Below are 16,288 nucleotides of genomic sequence, written 5' to 3'. Positions count from 1 at the left end.
GATAAAAAGTGTCAATAGTTCATACATTTTAGCTCTGACATATTTCAATTAATGTGTCATTGAACACAGACAATGAAAAAGTAAAAACTTAAAAAGTATATTTAAATATAAAATAAAAATGCAGGATATCTTAAAAAGTAATTTTAGGAGAAGGAGGATAGACACAATTGCTTATCTCATCAGTTTATTTTCACCTCGGATGTCCTTTAGGCAGCTAACAAAAATGCTTGAGTTTAGGTTCACCTTAATAAAAATAACTCATCGGTTTTCTAGTTCTTTAACTGTTAGCAACTAAACTGATGGAAGTTGAAAGCTCACAAAGAGGAAATGAATTGATTTATATAGCTAAAATAACAGGAAATGCAGTCTGCTTTTACACTGTCAGTTAAGTGTTTAGAATGAATACTGTATAGTTCAAGCAAAGCATACAAGATATGTCCTTGATGGAGTGAACAAGGGAAAAACAATACTGCTGAGTAATGTTAGTTGGGTTTCAGCTGTACGGAAGTATGTTTGTAATGCTTAGGAATCAGGCATTCTGGAAGTGGTTTGTCGAATAATGTATAGCACTATTTAAAAACAGCCATGTTAAATTGGAGCCCCACCTATCTACCTGTCACCTTCAGTGCAGTGTTTCCAAAACCTGTCTTTAAAGCACAGTTCCCCAACCCTGTCCTCAAGGCCCACCAACAGTACATGTTTTGCAGAAAACCACAAACATGCACAGGTCCGTTAATTAGCATCTCAGCATAGCTGATTAACTACCTCTGTGGCTTTCTATAAAACATGCACTGTTGGTGGGCCTTGAGGACAGGGTTGAGGAACACTGCTTTCAAGAATACCTTAGCCCTTTTAAAATTTCAAAAACGAGGGGAGCAAGCATGTGTAGAAGGCTCTCCTCATGCCCACCGCTCCCCCGTTCTTCTCCGCCCCAGTCCATTAAGGCCTCATGTTACCCCGAACCTACTTCAGGGTCAGGAGGGTTGGTGCACACTGTGCAGGGGCTGCCCGGTGACACTCGTCCTTTATCATAGGCCTGCAGCCAGTTCATGTGCACTAGGTCACAACCCCCGTTTTTTAATTTTTAAAAGGGCTAAGGTCTCCTGTAAAGAGAGAGTTCAGTCTATGGTTTTCAATGCACATTGTCTGGAATATATCTTAAAGCGGACCTGAACTCTAGTACAGCATACAATGAAAAGTTTTTATTTCAAATATGGTTGCGCAATAAATTCATTGGTTTGTGCTCTGAGCTTGTTTAGCTAGATCAGAGTGTCTTATCAGCAGCTGTCAATCATAGGTGTGTGGTGTGCCACCCTGACAGAGAGACAACTCTCTGCCCTGTGTATACTCCGGCTTAACCCCTTCAGTGCTGCACTTGAAATAAATTCAATTAAAGTTAAGTTTTCTTTAGGATTTCCATAAATTCTATTTAAGATCCCCCCCCCCCCCCTAAATGTTATGCTGTGGCTAATATTTTAATACAGTGAGAAATTTCTGAATTTTGTTACTCTTTAATTTGCAATGCATACATTTTTGTGCATTGCACATAAACCATTTATGGTTTATTAAAGTAAACCTGTATTGAAAAAAATGCCTGTTGGGCAAGGTCAGGTTATTGCTATGTATAGAGGAAGAAAGGCCCAGCTCTATACTCTATACTGTACATAGATTTCTTTGTCATGTGACTGAATTTCCAAAGGAGTTTCCAACAATATTCAATTGGAATTCTCAGCAGGAAATGGAGCTAGAGGAGCCAGCCAGCCAAGTGTTTTAAATATGTTTTTTGCAAAAAGTACAGACATTCAAAATACATACAGCCAGATGCCATTTGCATTTGCAAATCACTCTCCAAAGGTAATGTACAAGTGGAGTAATTCAAAGAGCGATTTAGAGTGATTTTGAGCCCTGCTTTCCCCTATTAAATTGCTCTGAAAATGCTTCAGGACCCGCAATTAACATAGAATCTTATAACTGCAATAGCTCACAGATGTCCAGGTCCTCAGGTTGTAGCTTCATACTGAGGAGTCATCTTGGCTATTTATGAGATCTTTAGGAGACTTAACTCAACCATACCTCTCCTTTTTAAACTGATTTAAATTTTGGGCACCGCCAGCCACTCTACCGGTGGCCCATTTGACTCAAAGGAAATGGAGGTAAATGAGCGCTCAGCTGACCCACGCATGCTATTGCAATGGAGTAAGCATGCTAATGGAGATGCTGGGATGCCAACCAGCGTTGTTAGCTTGATCATGAGCCATACACACAAGTTTGGCACCTGGAGAAAGTCGAAAGGAATCAGCTGTCACACAAGCCTGTTTCGTGAAGCAGTGGCAAGACTCTCCCATGTGTCGGATATGCATCTACAGCTGTGTGTCTTGCTCTCATTGCATCTGCCATCTCCTATGGTTGTGTGCCGGCTTGAGGACTTTTACATCCGTAGCCTTTGGCTCCCCCTCAGATGCAGTCTGATCTACAGTGTGAGTGGGGTGTGTGATTGCCTGTAGGAGTGAGTGCTGGGCCGGTGCTGCAGTATAGCATACGAGAGTGAGTGGTTTAGCTTGGGCTCTTAGCCCAACAAGTCTCATGTGCCAGTGGGGTGGGATGCTTGGGTGGGTGTGGGGAGTTTCACCTAGTGTACTGTAAAACACTTTGAATACCAGTTGAGCGCCCCCCCCCCCCATTTTATTCAAGTATTTTATTATTTTGGGAGCCTCCACCCAATATTATGTCTTGATAGGCTGTAAATCAGCAAGAAGATGTGGCTTCAGTAGTGTTGGGCGAACAGTGTTCGCCACTGTTCGGGTTCTGCAGAACATCACCCTGTTCGGGTGATGTTCGAGTTCGGCCGAACACCTGACGGTGCTCGGCCAAACCGTTCGGCCATATGGCCGAACTAAGAGCGCATGGCCGAACGTTCCCCGAACGTTCGGCTAGCGCTGTGATTGGCCGAACGGGTCACGTGGTTCGGACCCGAACGCGCTCTGATTGGCCGAACTGTCACGTGGTTCGGGTAAATAAATACCCGAACCACGTCATATCTCCGCCATTTGTCTGTGGGTTTAGCTTTGGGTAGGCAGGCAGGGTAGTTCGCGCTCCAGCCACGCTAGCCAGGGTCCCCCCCAGTCATTGTGTGTCGCTGCTGGGAATAGTAGTACACCGCTCGCTCAGCATTCTGTTTACTGCCACTCTGTGTACCTCGCTCAGCCACACTATATAGCATTCTGTTTACTGCCACTCTGTGTCTGCTGGGAATAGTAGTACACCGCTTGCACAGCCACACTATATAGCATTCTGTTTACTGCCACTCTGTGTACCTCGCTCAGCCACACTATATAGCATTCTGTTTACTGCCACTCTGTGTCTGCTGGGAATAGTGGTACACCGCTCGCTCAGCCACACTATATAGCATTCTGTTCACTGTTCTGTGTCTGCTTGGAATAGTGGTACACCGCTCGTTCAGCCACACTATATAGCATTCTGTGTACTGTTCTGTGTCTGCTGGGAACAGTAGTACACCGCTCGTTCAGCCACACTATATAGCATTCTGTGTACTGTTCTGTGTCTGCTGGGAACAGTAGTACACCGCTCGCTCAGCCACACTATATAGCATTCTGTTCACTGTTCTGTGTCTGCTGGGAATAGTGGTACACCGCTCGCTCAGCCACACTATATAGCATTCTGTTCACTGTTCTGTGTCTGCTGGGAATAGTGGTACACCGCTCGCTCAGCCACACTATATAGCATTCTGTTCACTGTTCTGTGTCTGCTGGGAATAGTGGTACACCGCTCGCTCAGCCACACTATATAGCATTCTGTTCACTGTTCTGTGTCTGCTGGGAATAGTGGTACACCGCTCGCTCAGCCACACTATATAGCATTCTGTTTACTGTTCTGTGTCTGCTGGGAATAGTGGTACACCGCTCGCTCAGCCACACTATATAGCATTCTGTTCACTGTTCTGTGTCTGCTGGGAATAGTGGTACACCGCTCGCTCAGCCACACTATATAGCATTCTGTTCACTGTTCTGTGTCTGCTGGGAACAGTAGTACACCGCTCGTTCAGCCACACTATATAGCATTCTGTGTACTGTTCTGTGTCTGCTGGGAACAGTAGTACACCGCTCGTTCAGCCACACTATATAGCATTCTGTGTACTGTTCTGTGTCTGCTGGGAACAGTAGTACACCGCTCGTTCAGCCACACTATATAGCATTCTGTTCACTGTTCTGTGTCTGCTGGGAATAGTGGTACACCGCTCGCTCAGCCACACTATATAGCATTCTGTTCACTGTTCTGTGTCTGCTGGGAATAGTGGTACACCGCTCACCCGTCACTGTATAGCATTGTGCTCTGTGTCGCTGCTGGGAATAGTGGTACTGTATAGCATTTCTGTACTGCAACTGTACTGCTGCCAGTCAGCGTGTACTGTAAGGATAAGTGAAATGAGGAAGAAATCCGGTGAAAGAGGGAGGGGCAAGGGAAGAGGTGTTTCCCCTGACGGTTCACGTACAGGCCACAGGGGAGCACCCAAGAAAACCCACTCAATACCACCCATGTTGTCCAGGACAACAACCCTCACAAATCCAAAAGAACAGGACCAGATAATTACTTGGATGACCTCTCAAGCGTCCAGCAGTGGGTTAAGCAGCACCAGCACATCACGCACGAGGTCCGAGTCCTCAGCCAGTTACAAGGAGCCAGTGGGCACAAAGCTGACACAACCGGCAGCGACACCACGCACACAACTGCCAGATAACCAGTCCGATGAATTACCTCAGGACACAATGGGGTATTCGCAGGAGCTATTCCCAGCCCAACAAACTTCCACCTTTCAAAGGTCAATGGAGGAACAGCCAGAAATGTTGTGCCTGGATTCACAACCGTTAACTGTGGGAAATGTACCGCGCACTGAAATACGAGGCGAGTCCGAAGAGGACTCGGAAACCCAAATCCCAGAGCAATTTGGGCAGGAGGGGTTGCAATTGCAGGAGGTCGGCCGACAAGATCTGGAAGACGACGTTGGAGTGTGCTGCGCAGAGGTTGTTGTGGGGAGCTCTACTCCACGGCGGTGGCCCACAATGACATATGACGAGTTTGAGGAGATGGAAGAGGAGGGTATGGACAATGTGGACAGAGACCCAGATTTTGTTTGTGAACGAGAACATCGCCGTCGTAGCAGCAGCACAGATGAGTCTGTTGAAGAACACACTGCTGCACGAGTTCGCCTTGTGCCACAAGGTAGGCGGCGCGCAATTTCAGGCACCACAAGCGTGGAAGTTCAAGTGAGAGGCAAAAGAGGAGCAAACAGAAATCGCCAGCAAGGAGGCAGGTGCTCCAAAGTCTGGGCTTTCTTTGAAGACTGCACTGAGGATGTTACCATGGCGATTTGCAAGGTGTGCAAGACCCGCCTGAGCAGGGGGAAAAATATTAACAACCTCTCCACCACCAGCATGAGCCGTCACATGCTATCCAAACATCCCACTCTTTGGGCAAACGCGTCAGGACAGGGTACCAGAAACAACACTGCCTCCCTTGGGTTCACCAGACCCGCCTCAGCAGCAGCAGTAGCCCAGCCATTGCGTGGTTCACAACATTCACAAACATCAGACGACGCTGACACTGTCACTTTCCGGAGTAGTGCTCTTGAGGTCTCCCAGTGTTCATCAAACACAACAACCAACAGCCCTTCCGTGTGCAGCGCTACGGTTCAGTTGTCTGTGTCGGAGATGTTTGAGCGCAAGAGGAAATTGCCAGCAAATGACCCCCGGGCCGTGGCAGTAACAGCCAGCATAGCCAAGCTTCTGGCCTGCGAAATGCTGCCATATCGATTGGTGGAGACAAACAGCTTCAAGGGCATGATGTCAGTGGCCATCCCACGTTACGTGGTTCCCAGCCGCTACCACTTTGCACGCTCTGCAGTGCCTGAGTTGCATGAGCACGTGGTCAGCAAAATAACCCGAAGCTTGAAGAATGCCGTTGCCTGCAAGGTTCACCTCACCACTGACACCTGGACGAGTGCGTTCGGCCAGGGTCGATACATCTCCCTTACCGCGCACTGGGTGAACCTTGTGGAGCCTGGCAGCGATTCCTCACCTGCTACGGCACGGGTGTTGCCCACGCCACAAACAGCTGCACCGCCGTCCCTCCCACTGGATAACAGCAGCACCTACCTCTCTGACTCCTTCTCCTCCAACGCATCTCAAAGCTGTACCTCATCCGGAAACGCTAACCCAGCAGCAGTAGGATCGTGGAAGCAGTGCAGCACAGCTGTTGGCATGCGTCAGCAAGCGTTGCTGAAGCTAATCTGCCTTGGGGATAAGCAGCACACAGGGGAGGAAATTTGGAGGGGAATAAAGGAACAGACGGATTTGTGGCTGGCACCGCTGGACCTGAAACCGGGCATGGTTGTGTGTGATAATGGGAGTAATCTCATTCGCGCTTTAAGGTTGGCTAAGCTGACACACATCCCTTGCCTGGCGCACGTGATGAACCTAGTAGTTCAGCGGTTCCTGAGGACATACCCAGGCGTGCCCGATCTGCTGTTGAAGGTGCGTCGAGTGTCCAAACATTGTAGAAATTCCAGTACTGCTTCGGGGGCACTCGCCAAGATGCAGGAGCGCTTCAATCTCCCCCACCATCGCTTGCTGTGTGATGTCCCTACGCGCTGGAATTCTACGCTGCACATGCTAGCCCGCTTTTGCGAGCAGAAGAGTGCAGTGGTCCAGTACATGACGGCGCAGTACCGAGGCGCATCCGGCCAGCTGCCAAGCTTCTGTGGATCCGATTGGGCCAACATGTTGGACCTCTGCCAAGTCCTCCAAAATTTTGAGCAATCCACGTTGCTTGTGAGCAGTGACAACTCTTCAGTCAGCATTACCATACCACTGCTGTGTTTACTGAAGAGGTCGATGTTAAAAATCAAGGAAACAGCTGTCATGATGCAACTGGGGGAATCTGAAGGAGAAAACGATCAGCGTGATGGTACCAACATCAGGCCATCCGCCTCAGGGAACGCTGGCCCCAGCAGCTATGACGAAGAAGAGGAGGAGGAACAGCTGGAGTTGGAGCAGGAATTTCATGCCACCACTGACGAGGGCCAGAGCGGTGCACGTTGGACTTCCACAATTCAACGCGAATGGTCAGCAGAAGCAGACCAGGAGGAAGGTGACGACTATGATGCATCACAACAACTATCACAACGCTCACAAGAGGATGATGAGGATTCTGGTAGGACTCTGGCACACATGGCTCAATTCATGCTAGACTGCATTGAACGTGACCCACGCATTGTGCGCATTCTGGACAACACCAATTACTGGGTTTATACCCTTCTGGATCCACGGTACAAACACAATGTTCCAAAACTGCTTGAAGAAAGAGTCAGACAGGTCAAAATGGAAGAATACCAGCAGGCCCTTGTGGAGACTTTAGAGAGGAGATTGACATCCTCCCCCTCCTCTAGCCAGTTGTACGCAGACAGACTGACTTCCGCAAACCCAGGACGACCAGGAGGGCAGCAAACAACGCAAGCCGCAGCTAGTACCCAAAAGGGAATGGTATCGGCAGTGTCCTTGGAGTGGGAAAATTTTCTGACACCCATGCAGCCGCAGCCCACTGAACAGCAAGCGTGCAGATCCACCTCCAACACCGATCGCCTGGAGAAGATGGTCAAGGACTACATGTCAGATGGCGTAGCTGTGTCGAACCATCCATCTGCACCCTTCAACTATTGGGTATCGAAGCTAGACACCTGGCACGAACTGGCAATGTACGCAATAGAGGTGCTGGCTTGCCCGGCAGCCAGCGTTATGTCGGAACGCTGTTTCAGTGCTGCCGGAGGCATCGTCACAGATCGGCGTATCCGCCTCTCTACAGACAATGCAGACCGTCTGACTCAAATTAAAATGAATCAATCCTGGATTGGAAATGACTACGCAACACTCCAGGACCCCAACCAAGTAACATGACCAATGAACATCTGGGATGGTGTTGCGTTTCCGGGCCCTGTTTATTGAACCTCTCATCTGTATTACATTTATGACTGCATGGCGGCAAAAAGCATTGCTGCTATATCCGCACGCTTTTTGTCCACATGCAAGGCCTGGGTTGTTGTGTCTCACAAAGCGTGGCCTTCTCCTCCTGCGCCTGCTCCTGTTCCATCACGTCTGCTGCTGCTGGGTTAGCGTTGCCGCGTGGTCCCTGTTTATTGAACCACTTATCTTTATTACATTTATGACTGCATGGCGGTACAAAGCATGCTATCCGCACGCTTCTTGCCCTCATGCAAGGCCTGGGTTGTTGTGTCTCACAAAGCGTGGCCTTCTCCTCCTGCGCCTCCTCCTGTTCCATCACGTCTGCTGCTGCTGGGTTAGCGTTGCCGCGTGGTCCCTGTTTATTGAACCACTTATCTTTATTACATTTATGACTGCATGGCCGTACAAAGCCTGCTATCCGCACGCTTCTTGCCCTCATGCAAGGCCTGGGTTGTTGTGTCTCACAAAGCGTGGCCTTCTCCTCCTGCGCCTGCTCCTGTTCCATCACGTCTGCTGCTGCTGGGTTAGCGTTGCCGCGTGGTCCCTGTTTATTGAACCACTTATCTTTATTACATTTATGACTGCATGGCGGTACAAAGCCTGCTATCCGCACGCTTCTTGCCCTCATGCAAGGCCTGGGTTGTTGTGTCTCACAAAGCGTGGCCTTCTCCTCCTGCGCCTGCTCCTGTTCCATCACGTCTGCTGCTGCTGGGTTAGCGTTGCCGCGTGGTCCCTGTTTATTGAACCACTTATCTTTATTACATTTATGACTGCATGGCGGTACAAAGCCTGCTATCCGCACGCTTCTTGCCCTCATGCAAGGCCGGGGTTGTTGTGTCTCACAAAGCGTGGCCTTCTTCTCCTCCTGCGCCACCCTCCTCCTGTTCCATCACGTGTGCTGCTGCTGGGTTAGCGTTACCGGTCCCTTTTCCTGGAACCTCTTATATGTATTACATTTATGACTGCATGCCGACAAAAAACATGTTACCTGTGCAAAGAAAACAGACATTTCCCGCATTTAAAAGACAGTTTTCCCTTTGAAACTTTAAAATCGATTTTCTCAAAAACTATAAGCTCTTTTTGCTAATTTTTTTTTCCTCTTGTACCCACTCCCAAGGTGCACATACCCTGCAAATTTGGGGTATGTAGCATGTAAGGAGGCTTTACAAACCACAAAAGTTCGGGTCCCCATTGACTTCCATTATGTTCGGAGTTCGGGTCGAACACCCGAACATCGCGGCCATGTTCGGCCTGTTCGGCCCGAACCCGAACATCTAGATGTTCGCCCAACACTAGGCTTCAGCTGACAGACCAATCATTCTCTCCACTTCATAGCAATGGGGTTGAATGGGGTGTGAGTGGGTATGATCAGTTTAAAAGCAACGATGGACTACAGTTTGCACGGAAATTGCAAAAAAACCCTGCAATTTTAAGATACCGTAATTTAAAATAATGCTCTTATATACAAAAAAAATTAATACCTATAAAACATCTCACCTCTTTACTGATTACTGTTATTTCATGAGCATTGCATGACCTATTTATATGTTTCTGAGTGGCCCTTGTCAATCTGCATTATAGCTGCTTTCAGGCTTTCTAGTAAGGTTCAGCACTGCGTTATATATGTTGGTGCTTTATAAATACAATAAATAAATACTTGTCAAGTAAATCATATGTGATCATCTGTCTATAGAGTTAAAGTGAACCTCCAGACTAAAAATTGACTCAGCAGCACTGAAAAGGCCTGGTGTTTCTTTAAAGGGACTCCGAGCTCTAAAAAAAAAGGAAAGTTGTACTCACCAGGGGCTTTTTCCAGCCCAGTGCTGGTCGGGAGGTCCCACGCCGGCGTCCTGGCTCCTCTCCTTCTCCCCGCTCCGGAATGGCTGGCAGGCCGCAGCCCGGGCGACACTCTCCCGAGTGTCGGGCTGCTTCTTCCGCATATGACGCGGATTACGTCACACGCCGGCCGCCTCGCGTCATCACGGCGGCCGGCGTGAAAGTACTGCGCATGCGCGAACAAAGCGCGCATGCGCAGTACTTTCACGCCGGCCGCCGTGATGATGCGAGGCGGCCGGCGTGTGACGTAATCCGCGTCATATGCGGAAGAAGCAGCCCGACACTCGGGAGAGTGTCGCCCGGGCTGCGGCCTGCCAGCCATTCCGGAGCGGGGAGAAGGAGAGGAGCCAGGACGCCGGCGTGGGACCTCCCGACCAGCACTGGGCTGGAAAAAGCCCCTGGTGAGTACAACTTTCCTTTTTTTTCAGAGCTCGGAGTCCCTTTAACAGTTTCACAGCATCAGAACTTTGTTTCTCTTATACAAGCCTCATTTTTAGCTGCACAGAAGAAAACTGCCCGGGCATTTTTCCCCTGATGCTGTGCAAAGCATGATGGGATTTCTGATGTTGTTGCTCTCGTTCTGCTGTTTTGGTGCAATTTTTTTCTTATATTTTGAATTTGACATTTGAAGCCCAGCGCATGCAGCTGGGAGGGGCGATCAGGACACAGGGCAGTTGGAACTGTGTCTCCTGCTCCCTGTCACCTCCTTTCAACCAAAAAGATGGCTGCCCCCATGACAAAGATGGCAGCCCCCATGAATCACAAACATTTGCCTTTTCTTTTAAAACAGGGTTAGTAAGAGATTATATTACCTATCTATTCTAATTAACATAACTAATGTAACTTAATGACAGTATGTTTGTTTAGGCTGAAGTTCCCCTTTAAGCAGAACGCCTAATAAAACTTGTGAAAGTGGCTGAAGGACCTTGAGTTGTCAGAAGTACTTGTCAGGATATAATTGTACCCCTGTAGTCTGATTCTAAGTCCAATATATGGTACATTTCATTGTAGGTGCCCTCTGACAGCTAGAACTTGTACCAGCTTATCTTGATTGGCAGCGCACAGAGAAGAACACGGTGTGAAGTGGCACAGTTTCACAAAACTAGTTCTTTTAGAATTACAGAACATTGTTTTAGGAAGTTAAAGGAGAGCTAATTTATATGTTTTACATTCGTTCTATCTGCAATGCAATACAACCTATACAATTGCTATCTCGTTCATTGGTGAGGAGCATGAATTTCTTATAATTTGCAATTACAACGCAATATCATAATGTGAAATTTTGAGGGAAAAAACACAATTCATATAGTTTTTATCCTAATCATAAACCGTAATTTTGCAATTTCCTGTAATTTTCACATCATTTTATTCCAAATTTAGCGGTTAATAGCAAAGTCCCCATACATGCTATCATGACCAAAATTGCTAAGTTTGATCAGAGGAATAGTGGGAATAAGGCAAGAAAGACCTTGTAGTTTTTGAGGAAATCGATTTTGAAAATGCAAAGAAATAATGAGTTTAAAAACAAAATTAGTGTTTCAAAACCATTTTTTCCTTTGCATTTTTAAAATTTTCTCTAAAACTCCAAGGTCTTTTTGAAACTATCTTTGTTTTCCTTGTTCCCACTATATCTCTTCACATAGGTAGCAATTTTGGTGACATGTATGAGGTCTTTGCTATTAAATTCAGCAAAAAATTCTGCCTAATTACGCAAAATTATGAATGCATTACAAGAAAGTAGTTGAATGTCCAAACGTCCAAATTGTAATTACCTATGGGCGTAATTGCAAAAAAATTACACAAAATTTAGCGATGATTAGGATCATCGCTATATATCACAATGGCCATGTTCTGATCAATTTTTTGGATTAGACACGATTTGCCAATTTGCTAGGGCACCGTTAAGAACAAGATTTTTTTTTCCTCTCAGAATTGCAAATGAAGTGAAAACAACCTATATGCCAGAGGCTGTAACTAGAGGGGAGCAACCCCTGCGACCGCAGGAAGGCCCAGAGCTGTAAGCGGGCTCCAACCGCTACTTTACTCCCTCTCAGAAAGAGGTCCATTCTTCAGTTGATCAGACCTGATCTTCAGATCTTCAGATCAGGTGTTTTTGTAGCTGCACTTGTTATGATTACACTCATTTTATGACTCCTGTAAGATGGGCCTCCAGGATCAGTGCTGCTCGGATACCACTTTTCACTATCTGGATCTAATTCGGATCTGGATACCCAGATATCCGATCTGGGTCGGATATCAGAGTTTAAAATTTTCCAATCTGGATCCAAATTGGATATCCGACCTCAGTATCCGGCCTGATTTGGATATCTGGATAGTAGCAAAAAAGTTTCTGTACCGTGTTAGCCAAACAAATTATATAGGTAGAAAAAAAACAACGTTTTGTAAGAAATAATACCTTTTAATGGCTAACTAATAGAGTTAAATAATGCAAGCTTTCTGGGATCTAGTCCCCTTCTTCAGGCATATTTCCAGATGTAAGCTGAAGTAAAACACTGATGCAGATAAATGGTAAACACGAAGATGACAGTTGTGCTGGTTACTGTTTATCCGTTAGGTGTCAGGTGATCAGCAGGCTGGAGCCAGTGAGTTAGTGCAACCATACATGAAATCCAGCAGGTTTCTGAAGATCATGAAGCCAAATCAATCATGTTACATAAGGTGTCATGAATCCTGTTCCACAATTTAAACCTTCTGTTAATGTCTTGAACATTTTCATAAATTTGTACTCAGAAACTTTTCTTGATTGATCATTTTTGAAGTTACCCTTAAGAACAAGTACTTTTAGATCTTGCATGCTGTGTCCTGGTTCACAGAAGTGTTGGCCCACTGGTGTGTCCATTTTACCCTCATTAATTTTAAAGCGGTGATGGTTCATTCTTGTGCGCAGTTTTTGTCCTGTTTCTCCTATATAGATTCCTCTTGAGGGGCATTTCATGCAGCGTATCATGTATACAACATTGGATGACTCGCAGGAAAATTGGTCTTGTATTTGATGATATTTCTGTGAGTTTGGTATTTGTATTTGGCTTGTGCTCAAGATATAAGGGCAGGTCTCACACATTGTGTTATTGCAGGGTAATGTGCCTGGAGTATCTGGTGTAGATAATGCACTTCTGATAATCATTTGTCTCAAATTGGGAGGTTGTCTGAAAGCAAGCAGTGGTAAATCAGGAAAAACATCCTTCAGGCGTTTGTCTTTATGGAGTATTGGTTGTAGGGCTTTTGATATCTTCCTCAGTGTCTTTAATTTTGGGTTGTAGGTTACCACAATTGGGATTCTGTTGTTTTCAGTCTTTGGGGTGTACTTCAACAGTTCCTCTCTTGATTTTAAAGTTGCTCTGTGTATTTGATCATCAACGATTTGTGGATGATATCCCTGATCTATGAATATTTTACGTAGTGACATAAGTTGTCTGTCTCTGTCCTCTGAATTAGAACATATTCGGTTATACCTCAGAGCCTGGCTGTAAACAATAGATTTTTTTGTGTGTTCCGGGTGGAAACTCTTCCATTTTAGGTAAATATGCCGGTCAGTTGGTTTACGGTATATGGATGTTTGTAAAATTCTATCTTGTATATAAATTGTGGTATCCAGGAAACTGACATGGGAGGTTGAAAAGCTGAGCGTTAACTTGATGTTCTTGTGGTACTCTGAGAAGTTTTTGTGGAATCTGATTAATTCTTCCTGTGATGCTGTCCAGATTAATAGGATATCGTCTATAAATCTGAAGTAAGCCCATGGTTTAATTTCACAAGTTGAAAGGAAGTTTTCCTCCAATCTGGCCATAAACAAATTTGCATACTGGGGTGACATCCTACTTCCCATAGCACTGCCCATTGTCTGTAGATACATATCATTCCCAAATGAAAAATAGTTGTGAGTTAGTATATACCTGATAAGTTGTAGTGTGGGCTCTGTTGGTAGATCATTTAGCTGAAGGAAATGTTGGCAAGCTGCAATACCGTCCTCGTGTGGAATGTTGGTATAAAGGGATTCAACATCCATTGTAGCCAGGATAGCACCCTCTGGGATCGGACCCATGGCAGTCAATTTGTTAAGAAGGTCAGTGGTGTCTTGGATGTAGCTGGCTGTATTCCTTACCATGGGTTTAAGAATGTTTTCTACCCAACCAGATATCTTTTCTGTTAGTGTCCCCAAACCAGAGATGATAGGACGACCTGGATTCCCTTCTTTGTGTATTTTTGGTAAGATGTAGAAGGTGCCTATTTTAGGATTAGCTGGTATTAATGTAAGTATGTTAGATGATTTTGAGGAAAGATCATTAAGCATATTCTTCAATTCCCTTGAGTATTGTAGCGTGGGGTTTGTTTCTAGTCTTTTGTAGTAGGTGTTGTTGGAGAGCTGTCTGTTTGCTTCTTGAATATAGCTGGATTTATCCAAAATCACTACAGCACCTCCTTTGTCAGCTGGTTTAATTACTATGTTGTCATTGCTTTTAAGGCTCAGTATTGCTTTCCTTTCTTGAGTATTGAGGTTGTAGAGTGTCTGTTTTTGTTTGTCCAGTATCTCTAATTTGATTCTTTTTCTGAAGTTGTCAATATACTCTTCTAATTTCTTGTTCTGCCCTAATTTTGGTGTCCAGGTACTGCTCTTTTTGTTTTTGCTATTCGCAGGTTCAGTATCTTCGAATGATGAATAATTAGGTCTGTTGTGAAAAAACTCCTTTAGCCTTATCCTCCGAAAAAAATTCTTCCATGTCACTACAAAATTCTATTTCATCAAATCTTTTGGTGGGGCAAAAAGTGAGTCCTTTAGATAGAACAGCTAATTCAGTCTTGCTTGGATTATAGCTGGACAAGTTAACCACAGGTAAAAGATTGGCAGTTTTAGGTTCTGAACGGGGTACACTTGTATTGTTATCTAGAATGATGTTTTCAGCTTTCAGTCTAAGGCTGTCGAGTTTCTTTTTCTTGTTTTGGATTAAATGGTGTTGTAATTGTTTGTAGAATTTCTGTAATGTAGATTTAATGCTTTCTGATGATGGTCCTTGCAGTGTAGAATAGAGTAAACATAGATTATTTTGGGTAATTTCTCGGATATCTGGATAGAAAACCGGAAGTGACCTGAAAATGGCTTAAAATGCTTCCAAAAGTCTCTTCAAATGGCCAAAATCCCTTTTGGGGTCTCTCTCTCTCTCTCCTCTTCCTCTCCCTCTCTCTCCTCTTCCTCTCCCTCTCTCTCTCCTCTCTCTCTCTCTCCTCTTCCTCTCTCTCTCTCTCTCCTCTCTCTCTCTCTCTAGGCCTGGATGCCTTTGAAAGGGATTTTTGCCATTGAAGGTGATTTTGACTTCTGCTCGGATATCTGAGCTAATTATCCGATGGGAAATCCGAGTTTGCTCGGATAGTCTATTCGGATTTTAAAAAATATCCTAATTGCTATTAAAAGTTTGGATAGTGGAAAAAGTTTGGATTATCTGGGTAGTTCTAATATCCGAAATCTTGCTGAGGAGCACCACTGTTCAGGATGTGAGGCTCACTAGAGGCTGGCAAGAAAAAGGTTGTGAACATTGGGGAGGGGCCCCTCAGTTTTGCTGGGGTGACTTATAGTTACATCCCTGCTTAATATTCACAAAAAAGTGCATTGCGAGTAAAGAACATTTTCGGCCATGTTTACTCACCATTTATTTGACCAAAAGGAACTTTTTGACCTGAGCAGAAACAGGGAAAATGTTCTACAGGCCTTCTTAGTGGTTGCCAGTACAGAAGCCTGATTTTTTTGCGTACCAATCCCTTTAGTTACTATGTCTTATTGGCTGACTGCTGAATGCTCCCACTTAAACCCTTCTGGGTTTGTTTTTTCTTTTTTTTCCCCTCTCATGTCAATTTTTAAGAGATCAGTTTGCAGCAAATTAAATTAAAAGTGAGCAAATTCACTGGGCCAGTCAATCACATAGGGCCATTTGTGGACACCAGTAGGTAAAGTGAAGAAGTACGGCACTGTTGAGTTTGAGAGTGTTGCATTGTCGGAAGGAGCTCTGTCATGCTTACTACTATTGGCTGCTGCCTCCACTAGCCAGCCATAAAGAGTTTGTACAGGGAAGTGCAGTGTATTGTACATTTTTATCAGCTTCTGTGGTCAGTGGCATAGCAATAGGGGATGCAGAGGTCTCGACTGCACCAGGGCTTTTGGGCCAGGGGGGTCCCAAGGGGGCCCTCTCTCAATGGCAGTGTTATCTTTCTATTGGTCCTGTGCTGGTAATAAACACTTTTATAGATGTTTTGAATAGTAGTAATCATTAACAAACTGTCCCCATCCTCTTCTTGCACCTCTGACATTCTGGTTGTACTTGGCAGGTTTTGGTGTGCCGTATCAATTATTATGTATAGAATGCTTTGGGGGCCCAATGTAAAACCTGCACTGGGGCCCATAGCTCCTT

General features: G+C 45.4%; 1 protein-coding gene across 10 annotated transcripts in view; it reads left to right on the top strand.

The window, feature by feature from the left end:
* Positions 1-16,288, top strand: part of ADGRA1 (adhesion G protein-coupled receptor A1) — a 1,508,265-nt gene that overhangs the window by 1,104,838 nt on the left and 387,139 nt on the right. Inside the window, exon 1 of one of the 10 annotated variants that reach the window (XR_011024441.1) lies at positions 12,342-12,548. The exons of the other annotated variants lie outside the window; for them this stretch is intronic. The gene's annotated coding sequence lies outside the window, so the exon portion shown is untranslated. Of the gene's footprint in view, positions 1-12,341; positions 12,549-16,288 lie in introns of those variants that run through there. 10 annotated transcript variants of the gene reach the window in all.

This window comes from Hyperolius riggenbachi, chromosome 10 (assembly GCF_040937935.1).
Source record: "Hyperolius riggenbachi isolate aHypRig1 chromosome 10, aHypRig1.pri, whole genome shotgun sequence".
Lineage (NCBI taxonomy): Eukaryota > Metazoa > Chordata > Amphibia > Anura > Hyperoliidae > Hyperolius > Hyperolius riggenbachi.
The sequence above is the reverse complement of the archived record's forward strand: the minus strand, read 5'-3'. Positions and strand labels throughout refer to the sequence as shown.